We start from the raw sequence: 16,960 nt of genomic DNA on the forward strand, positions 1-16,960 counted from the left end.
ACGAATATCACATAAACAGTATGTGTGAGTTAAACAGCTACTGGGGGAGTGGAAGTTATTGTTTATTAATTATTCTTCTGTGTTTGTTAACATTTGATCTTCTGTAACACGATGAAAATGCATTTTTGGTGGCACAGCTTGCCCCAATTTAGATAGATCAATCTGGTATATGAAAGGCAGCTTCATTTACTGTCCTTGACATAACTAACCATACATTAACGGGAACACTTCTTCCTAGCTAGACTTACTATTTGTTCAGAATCTTAATAGATGGGCTTTGTGCTTATAAATTTGTAATGCTGCCCTACCCTATTTTTTTAAGTCAAAGTGGATCTTTCTGTTGAGGATTCTCCACCTCCTTTTTTTTTTTTTTAACAAAAGAGGTAAGTGTTTTCATTCACCTTCTGTGACTTACAAGCTATTGAGTAGCACTTGTTGTGTTTGAATGTCACATTATATGTATTATAGCAGATAAAGAAATGTCATTTTCCCTCTGTTGCTAATATCTCTTGAGACACTCTTGAAAACAAGATGTTTTGACTCAAAGTGTTTGTCTGGCAAAACATATTTAAAATAACATCATGAATTTGTTGGAGAAGATCAGACGGTAGTGAGGGTCTCCTTTCCTATGCATTCAGTGTGATGATTTCCTCTAAATTAGTAAACATTTGAGGATCCAGTGTTAAGAAACACAGCTAGGTTGGTATTAAAACATAGCAAGTGCTATACAGAGTCAAACAGAAGATTGCTTTAGTCCAGTGCTTTGACTCGCACTAAGGCCCAGTAATGCCAGTAAAGTGTATGCTGTGCAAGGCATGTAGGTTGGGGAGGTCTTCGCCTTACCAGTTTTCCTGCATGCACATGTATGTTTGTCTACATGCCATTACCGAGCTTCTGGCAAACAATTTCCAGACCTGGAGATTGCATCCAAGCAACATAGTTTATAGCCCCCCCTCACTAATCCTGACACTAGCAGCCTGGAATTCATCTAATCCCTTCTTGCTCCTTTTACATTTTTGCCCCCCTGCAGGACTACCCCAGTTTAAAGGTGGGTTAAATGAAGAAGAATTTATTTTCCTTTACTCTGAAACACCTAGGGGAGTTGAAACAACTAGTTTTGCACCCTTAGAGAGGTCAAGCAGGCAGACAGAACATCTGTGAATGCCTTCTATCATGTGCAGACAGTGTAGGTCCATGGCCCGAGTATGTTTTCTAGGGTTAGACTTCTCACTACTGCAAACATAGCTTTTCTCTGAACTTTGCTGTTTATCACATGAAGGCAAATTTTATTATTCTGTTTCTTTAGTGTTTCAGAAAGCTACTGAAATAGGCCCCTTTCTCTATGTGTGTTAGAATTAATCAGTATAGCTTCCTTTACAGCCCTGGGCCTTATTTTCCCCTCTGCCCCTAGGTCTAGGAATATAGAGAAGTTCTGCCAGTGAGAGGAATGGAAGGGCTGGCCTGGTTTCCCTCAGCACTCAGAGAGCAAAATTCCAAACAGGGCTAGCAAGGCAAGACCTGCTCTCTGGGGTCCAGGGCAGCTGGATTTATGTGCACTCCTGCCTCATCCTTTCCTATTCAGGAACTTCTGTCTTCCTGTAAGGAATGGGTAGTGCAGAGTGAGTCATCCTGGCACTTGGCCACCTGGCAATGCTCCTTTTTTTTGAGGAAAATCCCCCGGCTTTTGTAGGGCACTCTTGAGACCCAGCACAAAAGGGCCAAAATCTGGCCCAGGAACCATAACACATGCAGCTTACTGAAACTGCTTAACACTATCCCACAGCTACAACACGCCATTGTCTGCCCATCATATCTTGTGGAAGCTCATGGTGATTTTTTCCATGCATCTTATCCAGCTGTAAGTTGTTATCAAGTGCAGCTTCTGTTTGTTAGTTCCTTAGATAAAGGCCTCCCTAAGTCTGATCCACACTCTGCTATTGTGCCTCTTCCTATATCACTGTATGTGGTGTATTTCTTCTTTTATGTCTCTTCCAAGGCTATGTCAGAGCATCCATCCGTCATATGGTGATAGGACTTCCTTATTGTGATTATTCTTTTTTCCAGAAATAAAAATGTATGGCATCCATAGTATTTAACAACACTGTACAAACCTCTGCTCCATATCTCAAAGAGATTAGTGTCTTTTAATTAATGTAACATAATTTCCAGATGCAGCCGTAGACTGCATTTTTGTTAACTGGGAGGTATGTATAGACGTGTCCTATTCTTTTCTGTGTTTTACATCTGGATCCTACTCTTTTTCAGCTGATCCATGTCAAGTTTGCTGGAGCATATGTGTGTGTGTTTGTCCATTCCTTGGCATACCTAGCAGACTATTTCCAGGGAAGGTCTCCTCACATCTACAGATATACTACACACACGAGAGACCCCAAAGTGAGCAAGTGAGTAGGTTTGTATACCTGGGGCAGAGCATTTCTTGAATTGTTGTCAGGTTTAACAGTATTTGTGGTTTATTTATCAGTCCTGTATATTTTTACCTTCGTTTGCAACAAAAGTTCAGTTATAGACATATCAATATAATTAAAGAAAAGACTTCCCACTGCTTTAAGTTTCAGGATTTATTATGAAGTAGTTTTCTTTTTCATGCTTTGTTTCCCATCCCTTCAAAATTTTAATACTGTGAAACTGATATACATAGGGATATGGTCTTATCGGGCTTGCCCTTGAAGATCTCAGTTTTTTGAGCTTTCTGCGAGTTAACAAGAGGTACAAGTTGGGATATCTAGGAATGAAGTCACATGCCCTGAACAAGCTCCATATGGAATGAAAGGCAGCAGGTCGACATGAACACACAAGCCTGGTATCCATTCCCTGCCCTGGTTTTCCTGTCAATAACTATGTAAGATCAATGGAGAAATGGTAAGGAAAATAATGGGCCATTTTTTAAATAGTGGCTCTGGAGATCCACTGTCTTAAGAGCATTAGAAAAAATAAAAACATCAAAGCAGAAATAATAATGAAAAGTCATTTTAGATATGGAAAATCTCATGCTGATTTGTTTAATTTTGGTAATAAGTACAATGAAAACAAGTTTCCAATGGAAGTGTCAGACATCTTTCCTAAAAGTTGGCAAAAGTTGTCTTGCCTATTGTATTTATATATTCAAAACATGACCAAGTGCTGAAGGCAGTGACTTGAGTCTCTCTGTGTTCCTGTCTGTACCTGACACCTGATTCACACATTGTACAGAGTAAAGAACTTGAAAACAGGGGCTACTGTAAGGTCTTTCCTTTGAAGCTTTTCTCAGTTAGGGTCTGAGCTGGTGTGATTCTTGAGAGCCTTTAACTTAGGGGTCAGTCAGCAGGAACTGATAGGCCTTGGTATGTAAAAGAAGCCACTCATGGTATCTGTAATCTTCTTGAGTTATAGATTTTGTAGAGGCTGGGATCAAGCAGTCCCCACAGCATTTGAATAAAATGTCAGACAGAGTCAGAGAACTGGACCTAAGTGCATGTGTGGAAACTGTCCACACCTCCAAACTTGTCAGTGAATTAACTGTGGTTCAAAACTGGGGTAAGGGATCAGAAACAGGATGAAAAATGACAGATAGGCTGCCTCTGATTATCTGATGCTTGGGAATTAAAGAAGTATGTGATCTGATGGCAATCTACAGCCACATATTTAGGCTTCTCAGCTCGTAGGTTTTGCATTAAGAATGTATATGCAGTGATGTCTTTAAGAAAAAAGAACAGTACAGAGGTACATTTTTAGTAGGACTGCCTCAGCTTCTCTTTGAATTTTCATTTTAGAAAACAGACCCAAACTGTCATTGTTTCTCCATATTTTCACTCAACACTACCCTCTGAGGGGTTAAAGTTCTGGTGTAGACAAGAAAGGAGGAGATGTGGATAACACCTCTAATCTCACAGCGTTTTTACTGTCCCTTTGTTGTGCATCTTCTATCACATGTAATGACGGAAGTAGGACTGCTTCTCTCTCTCCACCTGTTTTGCCTCTGATTTACGCAGCAATTTTACTTTGCAGCCCTCTGGGTTCTTGTGGTCTGTGAGATTTCTAAACTTTGTAAGCACTACAGTTCACACTTGAGAAGTGTACGCACGAGGTAAGGGCCGAGCCGACATATAATGAAACCAAGCAGCACAAGCAGCATATAGTCACCAGCACAAGACTTTTTAAAGTTTTGATGGTGTGTTCTTTGTTCTGTCTGTCTGTCTGTCTGTCCATGTAGGCACACAAATGCACGATAGATTAATCGAGTTAAATATAACCCAAACTTGTTTGAAACAATGCCTATTTAATTTTTTCAAGAGGCTGCACAGAAGTATAGCATTGTACCACAAATAAAACTGTTGCCACAATGCCTGTAAATCAGAGCTTTAAACTATGTTTCAATTATCCTTCTATTATCCAGCTGGTGTTTAAACATGTTTATTATTCAAATCAGTAGAGAATGTGCTGCTGTTGTGTAAACAACTGTCAATTGCTGAAACAATGATTACAAGGCACCATCTCTTTCAGGTGTACTTAGAGGTACTTATACCTCAACCACTTGTATTTAAATAACATGCAAACACAATGCTTGAGTGACTACTTTCACTCCTGTTTCCAATACCTCGTGCCAATTCTATTACATTAAGAGGGAAATCTATTACATTTTTCATTTATACACATCTGTACTCTGTTTTTAACCATTGTATCATTAAGGCTTGAGTTAATATAATAGATATGCCAAGAGATGCAGTACATATTGAGAAATCCTGTTCAAAATAAAAGCCAATTTCTCTGCATTATTTTAGGGCATTTGAAAGCTTTTATGAAAACAATACTAAGAAAATTATTTTCTAAAGAGGAAGCCTGAGAAATAAAAGATTTAGTCGTGGAACTCTGCTATCCTCCAGCCTCTATTTGTTTTGATGTAAACTGAGTACATTACAAGCTGGTTGCTTTTTTTTTTTTTTAAAGTAGGCATTAACAAAATATAATACTGATGGCATTGAACTGTCTTTCCTGTACATGTGACAGTATTCAGTATCTTTACACACACCTACTGCTGAAACCAGGACATGGGCAAAGGTAGTTTAACAAACACTGTTTGCCAAGTGAGGCTTTGAGGCAATTCTCTACTGGTTTGTCACACATTGGAATGGAGAATGTTTTAAAAAAATGCATTTGGGAAAATGCTGATAGAATCCTCAAAGGTGCAACTGCAGGGAAGATTTTATGCTCATCTCAATGTTCTCATGAACCACAGATGCTACCACAGCCTTTGTCTTCTGTATTCCTAGAGGAGAAAACCTAGAAAATAACAGCAGATATTGAAAAAGTTTAAAAAGTGAGCTTCTGGCTAGTGATATAGCCATTGCTCCCCCCCCCCCCACTTTTCCTGTCTTTTAAGCTAAACACTTAAATATAGAGCTAATGGAAGAAACAAACACTACCACAAGGATAAGCTGTTGTAACGTGCTGATAAAATATTACATTCTTTTTCAGAACTTAATAGAGATGCTTTGACTGTTGTTCTGCAGTCAACAAGGCTGGTCTAATTGGTGGCCATGGCAACAAAATCAGGTCATACAGAGGTTCATACCGAGATCAAGCATATGTAGATCTTCTTGTTCAAATATACATAAAGATAAGAACCTTTAGTGAGAGTCCACAGTGAAAGGCTGAAGATGGATGCTCCCACGCACATCTAATATTACTTAGAAATATTTACCTGTTTGTAACATAATGATGTTTTCCAGAACAGAAATAGAAAAATCCTTCATACTCATTGGAAAACAATAATTTTTTTAGAGTCAAAGTAGGGTGTATGCATGCACATTGCTTCATAGCTGTTTGTAATTTACTCCCTGGGGTTTTTAGTGAGTCTGACTTATATTTTAGATGTAATTAAGTAATCAGTGGTGTACACTGTAAAATGAATGTTTAGGCTGCTTAAGGTTGAATTTTCACAGCCATAGCAGCTGCGCAGTTATGGCTCATGCCCCCTCCTTCCTTAGTACAGTCATCTATTTACAATTATTACTTGAGTTATTTACATAGTTATGATATTTCATAGAAAAGAAATAACAGCTACCTGGTAACGGCTGGCAGCAAATATGCAGTAACTCACATGATTGCATATCTTTTATTTCCTACTAAGTACACGCGTAAGTTATACAAGACTTGGGTGGTTAGCCCCCCAGTAACCTAAGCCTTGCTCAGGGAAACCAGTAGCTACTGGCTTTATGCCTGCAGAGCAGAGGCTGATGTCTTCAACGGATCTTCTCCCTCTGACCAAGAGCGTATAACCACGATGGAGGCTGGAGAGGGCCTCTACAGCCTTTCAGTCTCTCCTCCTGTATTTACAAGCCAGGCTTGTACTAGTCAAAAGTTATAATCTTATGATACTCAGTAGTCTAATAAAAATGTATAGATAGTCTTGGGCACGTACATCTGGGACAAAACCCACACCGACACCCAAAGCAATATCCAGCAAAAGTCCCGACTGAAAATACTCCAGCTGTGGGTTCTGAAGCCAGCTGCTACATAGATGTGGCAACATACTGTTGGAAAGGCTCTCTCCATGCTCTTCACTCTCACCACCTTTTATTGTCATGCCGAGCTGAGGTAATGCACAACTGTTACCTACACTCCCAGTGGATGAATTTTCTCATTAAAAAACCCTTGCACTTTAAGTATCATTTGCAATAAGATTTTGAACAAGGTGCATTAGGCGTGCGATGGTAGAAAGAGAGAAAAGCATTTTGGAGAAATTTCCACCTGTTCTGGCCAGTTCTCCAGAGCTTTTGCAACAGAGAAACATTTTACTGATTTCCTGCTGCCTACTGTCTTTGCTAAAGATACTCTGAACCTGCAGATGCATGGGTCTGTGTGCTACTGACAGAGCCTCCTCTGTTCTTTTCTTGGTCTGTTTTGCCAGATATTATCAGCAAAGCCCCATTACCTGTCCCTACCCCCACCTTCTCAGCAAAGCTGTTTTCTCAGCTACAAGGATATGCAAAAAACCTGATTTTAATTATCTGTTCTGCTAGAGGTGAGGATTAAGATTAAGGTTTAAATTTTTTTTTTAATTTCCTAGAGCGGAATGCTCTGGTCCAGTCCCTGCACATTCCCAGGTCTTTCCATACTCCTCAAGAAATTGTGTGTTTTGGTTCTAGCTAGTGTGTGGAAGTTCTTTTCCTCCCTAAATCACTGAATTTCTGCGGCCACCCAATGCAGGGGTTGGAAACTCTCCCCTCCCCCAAACATACCACTTTTTAAAGCACATTAAACTCATCTCTGATGTTTTACCTTGACTTCCTTTCTTGACATTCTTTTCCATCAGTATAAATAATTGCTACTTTAGAAGCCACAAGAATAAGCTTTACTCATGGAGCTGAATGATTGGTGCATGTGGTTAAATCTTACAGGTGAAGAGGGACTGATCTGAACTCCAAAAAACCAGAGTTTGTAGGTGAGGTTTGGGGTGGTGATCTACCTGACTAAGGAAATGTGGAAAAGAGGAGTGATGCTGGCATGGACCTGTGGCAAGCCTGGGTGTGCTTGTGGAAGACCTTGTGAAATAAATGTTAAAATTGGGCCCTTAGCTGGGGCATGAGAAAAATACAAGGTTTGCGTAGGCTTGCACTTAAATGTCTGGATGGGACCATGGAAGAGAAAATACTTTCCTGGTCCAGTCAGTTTTCAACTGAATGAGCAGATACTTTCTTCTTCCCTTCAGACATACAGATCTAGGAAAATATTAAGGTGAAGACCCTCAGAAATATTCCAGGCTGTGACCCAGTGTCTGCTTGAGGCACAGGATGATGATTGAGCCAGGGGCCGAACATACTTCCAGGTAATGCTAATTGTTAGTGGGGAGTTAAGAGAGCCCACAAACTCCCTCGTTCAAGTATTCCTTTTTTGGCACGTAAGCGTCAACAGGTGTGAACAAGTGTATGGAGGTATGAAGTGCCAATGTTTCATTGCTGGCACAGAGTGTGGCCTTCATGCACAAGAGATGACAATTGCAGTGTTGTGCAGTCTGCCCATCAAAACGCATTGTTGCTTGGCACCTATATATCATTCAACTTGTGAGCAGGCACTGTGCCATCAGAACAGATGGTAGTGAGAGAAAGCAGCCAAACTACCACGTACAGTAGATGCATTAAAGTATAGGTGTGGAGAGTGATTTCCAGCCAAGAACGTCAAAACAGCTCTCTTCGTCTTGAATTTAACATGCCCAGAGTTAAGGGGATGGGCAAGCATTTAACTGCTCTCCCAGCTGGATATGGTTCCATACACACACAAAAAGCTTCTACTTCAGCTCACTTCAAGTGAGGTTTTGGCCTAGCTGAATTAGGCAGGGTACTGGAAATGACAGAGGAAAGCATTTTAAAGCGATCTCCACCTTTTCTGGCTGTTGTCTGGAAGTCCCCCTCTATGGAATAGGTGAAAAGAAACTCTCATGGCCAATTTTTATTTATGGAAATTTGCAGGGTTCTGTAAAGTACTCTTAGCTTTCTAGTGTAAATGTCTTTACAAAGAAGGCCTAACACTGAGAAGTAATGGCATATTTAGAAAAAAAAAAAGCATGCAGTGTTTAAAGAGCACTGTATTGTGGTTCTGCCCTCTCCTATCTGTAGGACTCACATTCAGCAAAAAAGCATTTTCAGAGAAAGATGAAATGGAAGTGTATGGTATCCTAGTCTGGCATACATATTGGGAATATCCCTCCATGTTAATGAAACAAAGGAGCATTTATGATATCCTAACACAGGAGAAAAAAAAAAAAGAAGGTTGTTTAATATACTTCTTCATGAGCCATTCTTCTGAAAACTCGACTCTTAAAATGGCAATGCAGACCTCTATATTTGTATCTTTATTCTTTCCAGTGCTAATTTACTTATTTTATTAATAAAAATACACTGGGTTTGGGGTTTATCAGACCTCAGTTTTGCTAAATTCTGCCTAGTAATTTAAAGCCAGCCCTCATCTACCATCACCATAAAGAACTCAGGCTGAGTTCTGTCCCCATTTTCACTTGTGAACTGCACTGTCTTTGGTTTATGACCTCTCTCACACCTGTAGTCTCATTGTTTTCAAGACGAAATTTTACTACTTTCTTGTTGCTGGCCTGGTTTTGATAGCAGTGTGAAGAAGGGTGTGTTTCTCTGACAAGCTGCAGGTGCAGTAATACTGTCATTTGAGTCTCTAGAGCTCTAATAAGCACAGATGAAGAGAAAGGGGATTTTTTTTTTAAAAGGTTCTTGTGTTCTGTGGCTGCCATAAGACTGCTTAATGCCTTTCAGAATCAACCTTTAAAGCTGTCACTGGGTGGAATTTTCTTAGTTGCTGAATGTGTTTGGCATTGGGGTTTGGTTTCAGCCCTATCTGTTGAACTGATGAAGTGAATCTTGGTTTAAGGGGAATTGCAGAAGAGGGAAACAAATTCACCTAGAGGAGAACAAGACATTACTGAAGATGAATTCCTGCATTTTAACTGTTTAAGGAGTGTTAAAGGATAAACAACAGCTATTTTTCTTTCAATAAGATAGAAGTGAAGAGCCCTTATCTTCTCATGGGGAAAACCGCTGGACTCTCTTATAGGAAGTTTCTTTCTGCACAGGGTTCTTAAGGGAGACTATAGTTCCCACGAGAAACTCTTCAGTTCAAAATACTGATACAACAATAGGTGTTTTTATAGTTTATTTATTTTGTCAGTATTTGATTTCCTGTTTTCCCTACCCCAGCTGGTCTTCCCATAATACCATTTCTGAAAAACAAACCTGTGTGCTATGTCCTTCTCTGTCCCCTTTCCATCTTGCCTGTTTGTGTGATTACTAGTAAGCCAGCAGTGAAAGGTAGATAGGTTCTGTGTGTTGGGAGAGGATGCATCTGTTTAATGTGTGGTTCCTTGAATGGGGAAGAGGCCTTACTTGCCTATTCTGAAAAATATCCTGGTCCATTCAGCTGGGTGAAGGTGCAGGCATTTTGCAGTTCTGCTGTTAATAAACATTGCTCCAATTTAACATGTATAAATGTGTCTGTAAGAGAAAGTTCTCTGTTGTGTCTGTGAGGGACTCCATGTACACCTAGAAGAGGTGTTCTAAATAGGGAAGAGGTAGTCTAGGTTTTGGTGCCACGATCCAAAGGGCTAGTGGAGGTGGTAGCTTCAATACCTATATGGTTCCAGCCCTAAGAGACTTGCACTTGATGCTGTTATCATTCTTCTATGTTCTGCTACAGACTTTTGCTTTCACTCATGTCAATGTTGTCAGATTCAGATCCCTAGACATATCTGTGCTCAGAAGCAAAGTCAGTTTGACATCATACAGCTCACTTCATGTCATTGCCCCTCAGTCTTCCCATCTACAGAATTAGAAATACCAGGATATTTTTCAGAGGCATGCACAATTTTAGGCCTGGATTTCAGCATAGAAACCCTCTTTTCTGTAGCACTGAGATTGGAAAATGTAATGCAGCTATGCTAGTCATGTAAAATTATGTTTTGAACCACTACAGTTTTGTTGTGGGTCTATTGTTGGTGTCATTACAACTGGGGTCTTCAAGTAATGCTTCTATTACTTGAGCTCAGAGACTGTCCTTCACTTACAAATGTATGGAGATTTTGGCAAATAAACTTATGGGAAGAGCACTGCACTGAGATTCAGGAAGTGTGGTTTCCTTTCCTCATGAACAGGGACTACTAATGTGACCTTGACTAGCCTGCAGAAGGTATTTTTTTTGTGTATATGATAGCTACTTTCAGGGCTAGTTAAAACAACTCACTCAGTTGCATGGTGCTGTATATAACTTAGTAAACCCTAACAGTGTAGGCCAGCATACACAAGCAACAGCTCTAATGTTGACTTGCTGCCTGGCCGTCATTCCCAGGCACCAGATAAATTTCAGTGCTGGGCTCTGTGTAGTTCCTGGCCAGTCTTAGTTGCCATCGGTCTTGCCAAAAGCCATGCCCCTTTAAAAAGCCAATGCCTCTACATTGTCTTGTTCAGTCTCCACTTAAGTTATGGGATCTTGATAGTTCTACACTTTAGTGGAGAAACAACTCTTAGTACTGTGTGTCAACAGTATGATAAATACTTCCTGGGCCTCAGTTCCCCTTCTGCAGAGCACAAGCAATGATTATTTTAACTCTCCTAGGGAGACGGTAAACTCTTCAGGATAAAAGTGTGTTTAAAGTGGGATTTTAAAGGGGATTAGTGCAGGGGCATAAACCCTCAATGCAAAGTGAGGCTGAGGTGTTAAGGCAAATGGAGAGTGAGTGGTTTTGCACTTTTGTTCATGGTTAGAAGACATCTTACAATGCACTAAGTGGGCCAAAGTGGTTCCTAGATGATGTATTTCTGCTAGATAGTCAAGGCTTCTGGTTCTGTAAAGTGCTTTATGATGGTTGGAAGAAAGCTGAAGTAGAAATGCGGAGAATCGGTATTATCAGTGCGTGACAACGCATTTATGGTTGTTTTCCTAGCCTATCCTATGCTATCACAAGCAAAGCACCCTAATCCATTTTGTTTGTGTAGTCAAATATATTCTCAGATAGGCCCAGGTGCATCTTATCTAAGACAAGGTACTTAACTACATCCATTAAGGGGACAGATACCTGGTTTTCTTCCTTAGTCAGTGAAGGGTAATAGTCATCTCAGGGAGCAGTTCAGATTTTATGTAGTTTAAATTGCTCCCTAGAGATTCCTGTCTCTGCCCCTCTGGAGACACTGGCAAGAGGGAGGCCAGGGTGACTGTACCCCTCAGCGAGTGCCTTGGATACACATGGTGGTTCTAGACCTGGCATGAAGCATAGGTGGTCTACCCAGCAGATTTCATATCAAGAACAGATGGGAGGCAGTTGCCTTCTCTTTAGAATCCTACTGATGTTGCTGTGTTGACTGAAATGAAGCTGTGGATTTTGTTTCCTGAATGGTGTGAAATGAAAAAGGCTTTATTTTAGCTGGGACCAAGGCTGCTGTGCCTTGGTGCTGAGTTTGGGTGAACATGGACGTGTGGCTTCATCTCTGCGCTCCCCTTCTGTCTTTTGTCTGCCTGGCTGCATGACCTGCATGTAGAGGACTGTGTCTGGCTCAGTAAGGATTATTTTGGTTGGGATTAAAGAGTAGTAATGTAAAGACCATTTAAGAGGGTTTATTTTCTATAAAAATTCAAAATCTGGTAGTCAACTTTTCTAGATTCTGTTTGGAGTCACTCCCCTGTTTTATGTAGTTTATATAATTGAAAAAGTTGCTGACTTGCTCTGTGTCTCCTATTTTTTTGACAAATAGGTATTATATGTATGCTTACTGTATTGAAAGTAGTGTGATTCAGCACGATAATACTGTTAGCATACCTGCAAGTCCCACTGGTATCTTTCCTCTGGTTTGCATTTAGCCATTCCTTCCTGCCCTCCTGGAGGAAGGAGAAAACTCTGGGCACATGTAAGAGTTGTGACAGGACAGTTTCTCAGGCTGGGATGGACTTTAGCTTGTGTCTCATTTAAACTTCTTTTCCAAATCACTGTGCCTCCATTTGGAGATATTAAGAACATCCCAGTTTAGATTCAGCTGTGGCAAAGGTGGCTTAAGCATCTGAGGGAGGTCATGGCTTTGCCAATTGAGTTTCATTGTTTTGGCAACGGTTGGTTGAGCAGGAGTCTGAAAAGTGTGCCCCTTTAGAGGCAAAACAGGGGGAGACTCATGACCCTATCTTGCACAGTAATTTCAAGCAGTTTTGGCTAGATAGGGGAGAGAAGAAGAGAAAGATCTCAAGACAGTATCTGAGCACACGGTGTCTATGTATGTGTATATGCATTGTGCATGTGGCAACAGAGAAGCACTGGGACAGTGTGAGCTGAAAAAGACTTGTATGCTAAATAGCTTTTGTTGAGATTTTAACCTTCAAATGCAAATAGGAGGGGGGTATATTGGGAAGGGAAAAAGAAGTGATTGAACAGTAAACATGAGTGATGGTTACAGGATAAATAATATTATTAACTTACATTTTATTACTGTGGCTGCTGTGATAGCAGAGGGCACTTTTTAGAGACATACAAGCAATAATAGCCCAGAGAAAAGCACACGGTCCATCAAAACCTTGCCTCTGGCAACAAAAAATACAAATGACCAGGTATGGTAGCTCACCATCTTATGCACAGTTATCTCTCTTATGACTGCATAGCATTGACTCCCTGCTCCAAACATGTTCAACCTCCCTCTTGAACTGACGTTCACGGTTTACATCTATTACTGACTTCAGCAAAGACCATTTTAGTCTGTGCAATGACAGTCCTTTGCAGAAGGATATTCTGTCTGAATTCCTTGTAGTGCTTTTTGCAGTCATTCCCTTGTCAATGCCAGTCTTTGTGACCTCTTGTTTTAAATGATAAACTTTCAGAAAGCTTATTTGGCAGTAATCAGTTCTTCTCCTTACAGGATCCTCTATATTTCTGAAGAGTTTCTCTTCTGTTTCTTTTCCTTTCTAAGTCAGCGTATATTGACAGTCTTCATGTACAGTTTCTCTACAAAACCACAGATTAGAAAAAGCTTTAAAAATGAGGGTAAAATAGATCATTGCTCCAAACCCAGCTGACTGGCTGAATAGTATTCTTCTAATTTACCATGGATATTACTGAAAAGGAAATGTGCATTTAATATAAAAAGGTGTTCTAATCACTTTGTCCAATTACAGCAAAGCATGAGTGATGGTAACATGTTTCAAGCTTCTAAATAAAATGAGAAACATTAAGCTAAATGGGATATTGTTATTCTGCTGCAAATGCCTTTGAATTTCTTCCCTCAGTAGCCCTTCTTACTGCTTTCATTTCCTGAGGGGAATGTTGCACCTGCCAAAATACAGGTGGTAACTTGGTGTTCTACCTCGGGTGATGGAGATTTTTTGCTACCTGATACTAATAATGAAAGGCTGGTTATCTGTATAAGAATAAAAATCTCTAAAGAGCACACTGGAAATGCTCTGAATGTGTGTTAGAAAATGTGGGCCAATTCGTGTTCACCCCGCCAAATTCCCTGACACTGGTGTCTCTATTTCTGTTTCAGCAGCAACATTCTGATGATGAATGCTTTGTAGGTTACTCTTGATTGTCTTCTGGTGTGTTCAGCTGTACAACAGATAAATACTACTACTATTAGTACAAACATTTAGTACTATTACTTATATTTAGTACTGTTAGAACCTAGCACTAATACTAATGCTAGGCACTAGTGGTACTAAATGCTTGATACTAATGCTACCCACTAATACTATGTAATAACAGTATTAAATACACTATAGAATATATAGTATATTAATAGTGTTTAGTATTAAAATAAATTCTTTTGATAAATACACTTTAGACTATAGACTCTTCAAAGTCAATCACATTTACCCTTTTTTAGGGGTAAATAAATCTAGGCTGATCCCATAAATCCTCACATTTGGTTCAAGAGAGAAATTACAGTAAGTCTCAGCCAGTATTTTTGGTTTGATTCAATTATATTTTCTTCTTTGATTTTCTGTTGGACTCCATGACTTCAAATTTCATAGTCAGAAGACTAGCTGAAGACTGTAGTGCCTTATCCAGACCATAGGCAACATCTGTGACTTTACCTATATTTTAAAACTAACCCTTTTTGTTTCTTTTTTTTTTTTGATTCTTACAAATCCTTCTCTCTCATAACTTAGATAAAAACAAACCTCTGCCTGCACTTTCTTGCAACAACAAATGATTTATTTTAATAGCTTTCATTTTCTTGTTTAGTGAAAGACCCTTGGCATACGAGATAACAAATGATTTCAAATAATGAAAATGTTTAAGTTCAAGGTGAGCTAATTCAACTTACTTTGTATTTGCTGAGGAGCAAGAGTACATACACAAGGGAGTAAGCTATTGTAAATCAGTGGCTGTGTGGTAACTAGGCTCTCTGTACTCTTACCCGGTCATAAATGCAAGGTAGTTTACCCTGAATTGAAAGATGAGGAAGTATCCTCACTGTTACCGTGAGAATATATACTGGTAATTACCCCAGAGCAGCTGATATGTGGCAGCTGCTTCCCTGTGCACACTGTGTCTTGTGAGATATATGTGAGATAATCTGAGGGAGTTTATCCCTAATAGGTGATTCCAGGATTGTCGCTCCTTACAGTGTGAGAAAATGTTGTATTAGATTTGAGGAAATAGAGCTTCTGCTTTGGATATTTTTTATTTGCAGTGGGTGGTAGGTCACTCAAAGCACTGTGTGGTATCATTCCTTCCCTCTTGCTGGATGTCTGAGTTGCAGGTGGCACCGGTTCCCTTGAGAAATTCTGGATGAAAAATCTTTGTGCTGAAACTTTTTTCTTTGGAGCTTATGGTTATTTTTATGAGAGTGTGCAGTTCTTGTTCAGGACCTAGTTGATAATCACTCATGTGGCTTTAGAAAACAATAAAGAATGAAAAATCAATAAATTACTTGCCATACAGGTTTTCAATGATAGATCCCAGCTACGAGACAGGAAATTATGTTATCAGAACCCAGTCTTCCAATGGTTAGTATGCGCTAACTTTGAGTCTACTATGTTAAATGGCATATTTTCCCCCCATTTCTTCATTCATTACCTCTGGGCCTCTCTGTTAATAAATGAAACGGTGTGATTTCCAGCTACTGTCTTTATTTTAACAAACCAATCTTTTTAAATGTTGTGAAAATAACTGAAATTCCTTAGAAAAATTATCAGAATCCTCCCTTTTAAAAGGACCAAGGGCCTTTTAAAACATAAGATTTTAAATGCATTTTCTAAAAATTTGCATGTGGCTGGAGTTTTTTTTTCAATGAATGGAAAGCTATCAAGAAATGGAAAAAAAATGGTGAATTCTTTTTCCTTTTTTTTTTTTCAGCAGTTTATCTTCTTTACATAGGTTACTTCATTGCTTCTTGCAAAGACTCTCTACTTCATTCTGTTCCTCGGTGCCATAAAGTTTTTGTGTGCCTGCTCAGAGATGACTGTCTTCTAGTGGTGGGTGAAGAGAGCCCTGTAAGTCTCTTATCTCTTTTAGACATTGTAAATCTTTGTAATGTACTTATAGTCTCAGGATGAGAGACAGTATCGAAGGGCAAGGCATTATTTAGTTCAAGTTCTGTGGACTATTTTATGTTTTTGTCCTTCAGATAAGTTCAGGGCTCGGTAAGTGCATTATAAAGAAAGATAAAAGAATTTTGGGGTATGGTGCCTAAGGAAAGAAATGTATCTTTTATTACTTACAAAATCAACATTAAAATTATTGTCTTTAGAAATGCAGATAAACACATTACATCCCTAATAGGCTGTGTTTCATGGAGAAATATATTGCAGTTTGAGAGGTTCTCTCTTTGAAGTCATCTGATAAAGAATTTTAATTGAGATCATTTCAATATGCAAATATGTCTGGCCATTACACATCATTAATGCTTAGGCTTAGCGTAAATATTCCATTCTAAAGGCTGGCTTTCTGCATGCTTCCAACCTACACAGAGAGAGCTTATCACAGGCAATTATCTTACCCAAATAAAAAATGAAAATGGGAAAGTTAAATAAATAAAAGAACATTCTGATGGAATCACAGTAATGTGCTTCTTGGTTAACATTAGACCTGACTTTCGGACAGCTAGATTTGTTAATGCGCTTGTCCTTTGCTTATGCATCAATCTCAGTGAGTTTTCCTGTATTCTACAATGATATATGCCTAGTCATATCTTTTCTGTCTAAAAACTAAGCCATTGAGATAACAAGGGCAGGATCAGTATAGAAAACTATAATCTTAAGAGAACATCATCTTGATTTTTGGTCTTAAACAGAAGTAGAATCACAGAAGAAAAAGGCAATAAACTGATCTCCCTCTGGAATAATTAATATCCTATGGATTTTGGATACTGTACAAATTAGCAGGTATTTAGAAATCGAATTCCATCCTTTCCATAAAAATACATAATTACATATAGGCTTTTTTTGGATGCTCAAAAACAACAAC

The 16,960-nt window shown here is 39.2% G+C and overlaps 1 long non-coding RNA gene across 1 annotated transcript in view; it reads left to right on the plus strand.

Moving 5' to 3' along the window:
• Positions 1-16,960, plus strand: part of LOC135312828 (uncharacterized) — a 43,976-nt gene that overhangs the window by 999 nt on the left and 26,017 nt on the right. The window contains exon 2 of the long non-coding RNA XR_010372448.1: positions 2,266-2,402. This is a non-coding gene — a long non-coding RNA (uncharacterized LOC135312828). The remainder of the gene's footprint in view (positions 1-2,265; positions 2,403-16,960) is intronic.

Source organism: Phalacrocorax carbo, chromosome 3 (assembly GCF_963921805.1).
Source record: "Phalacrocorax carbo chromosome 3, bPhaCar2.1, whole genome shotgun sequence".
NCBI lineage: Eukaryota > Metazoa > Chordata > Aves > Suliformes > Phalacrocoracidae > Phalacrocorax > Phalacrocorax carbo.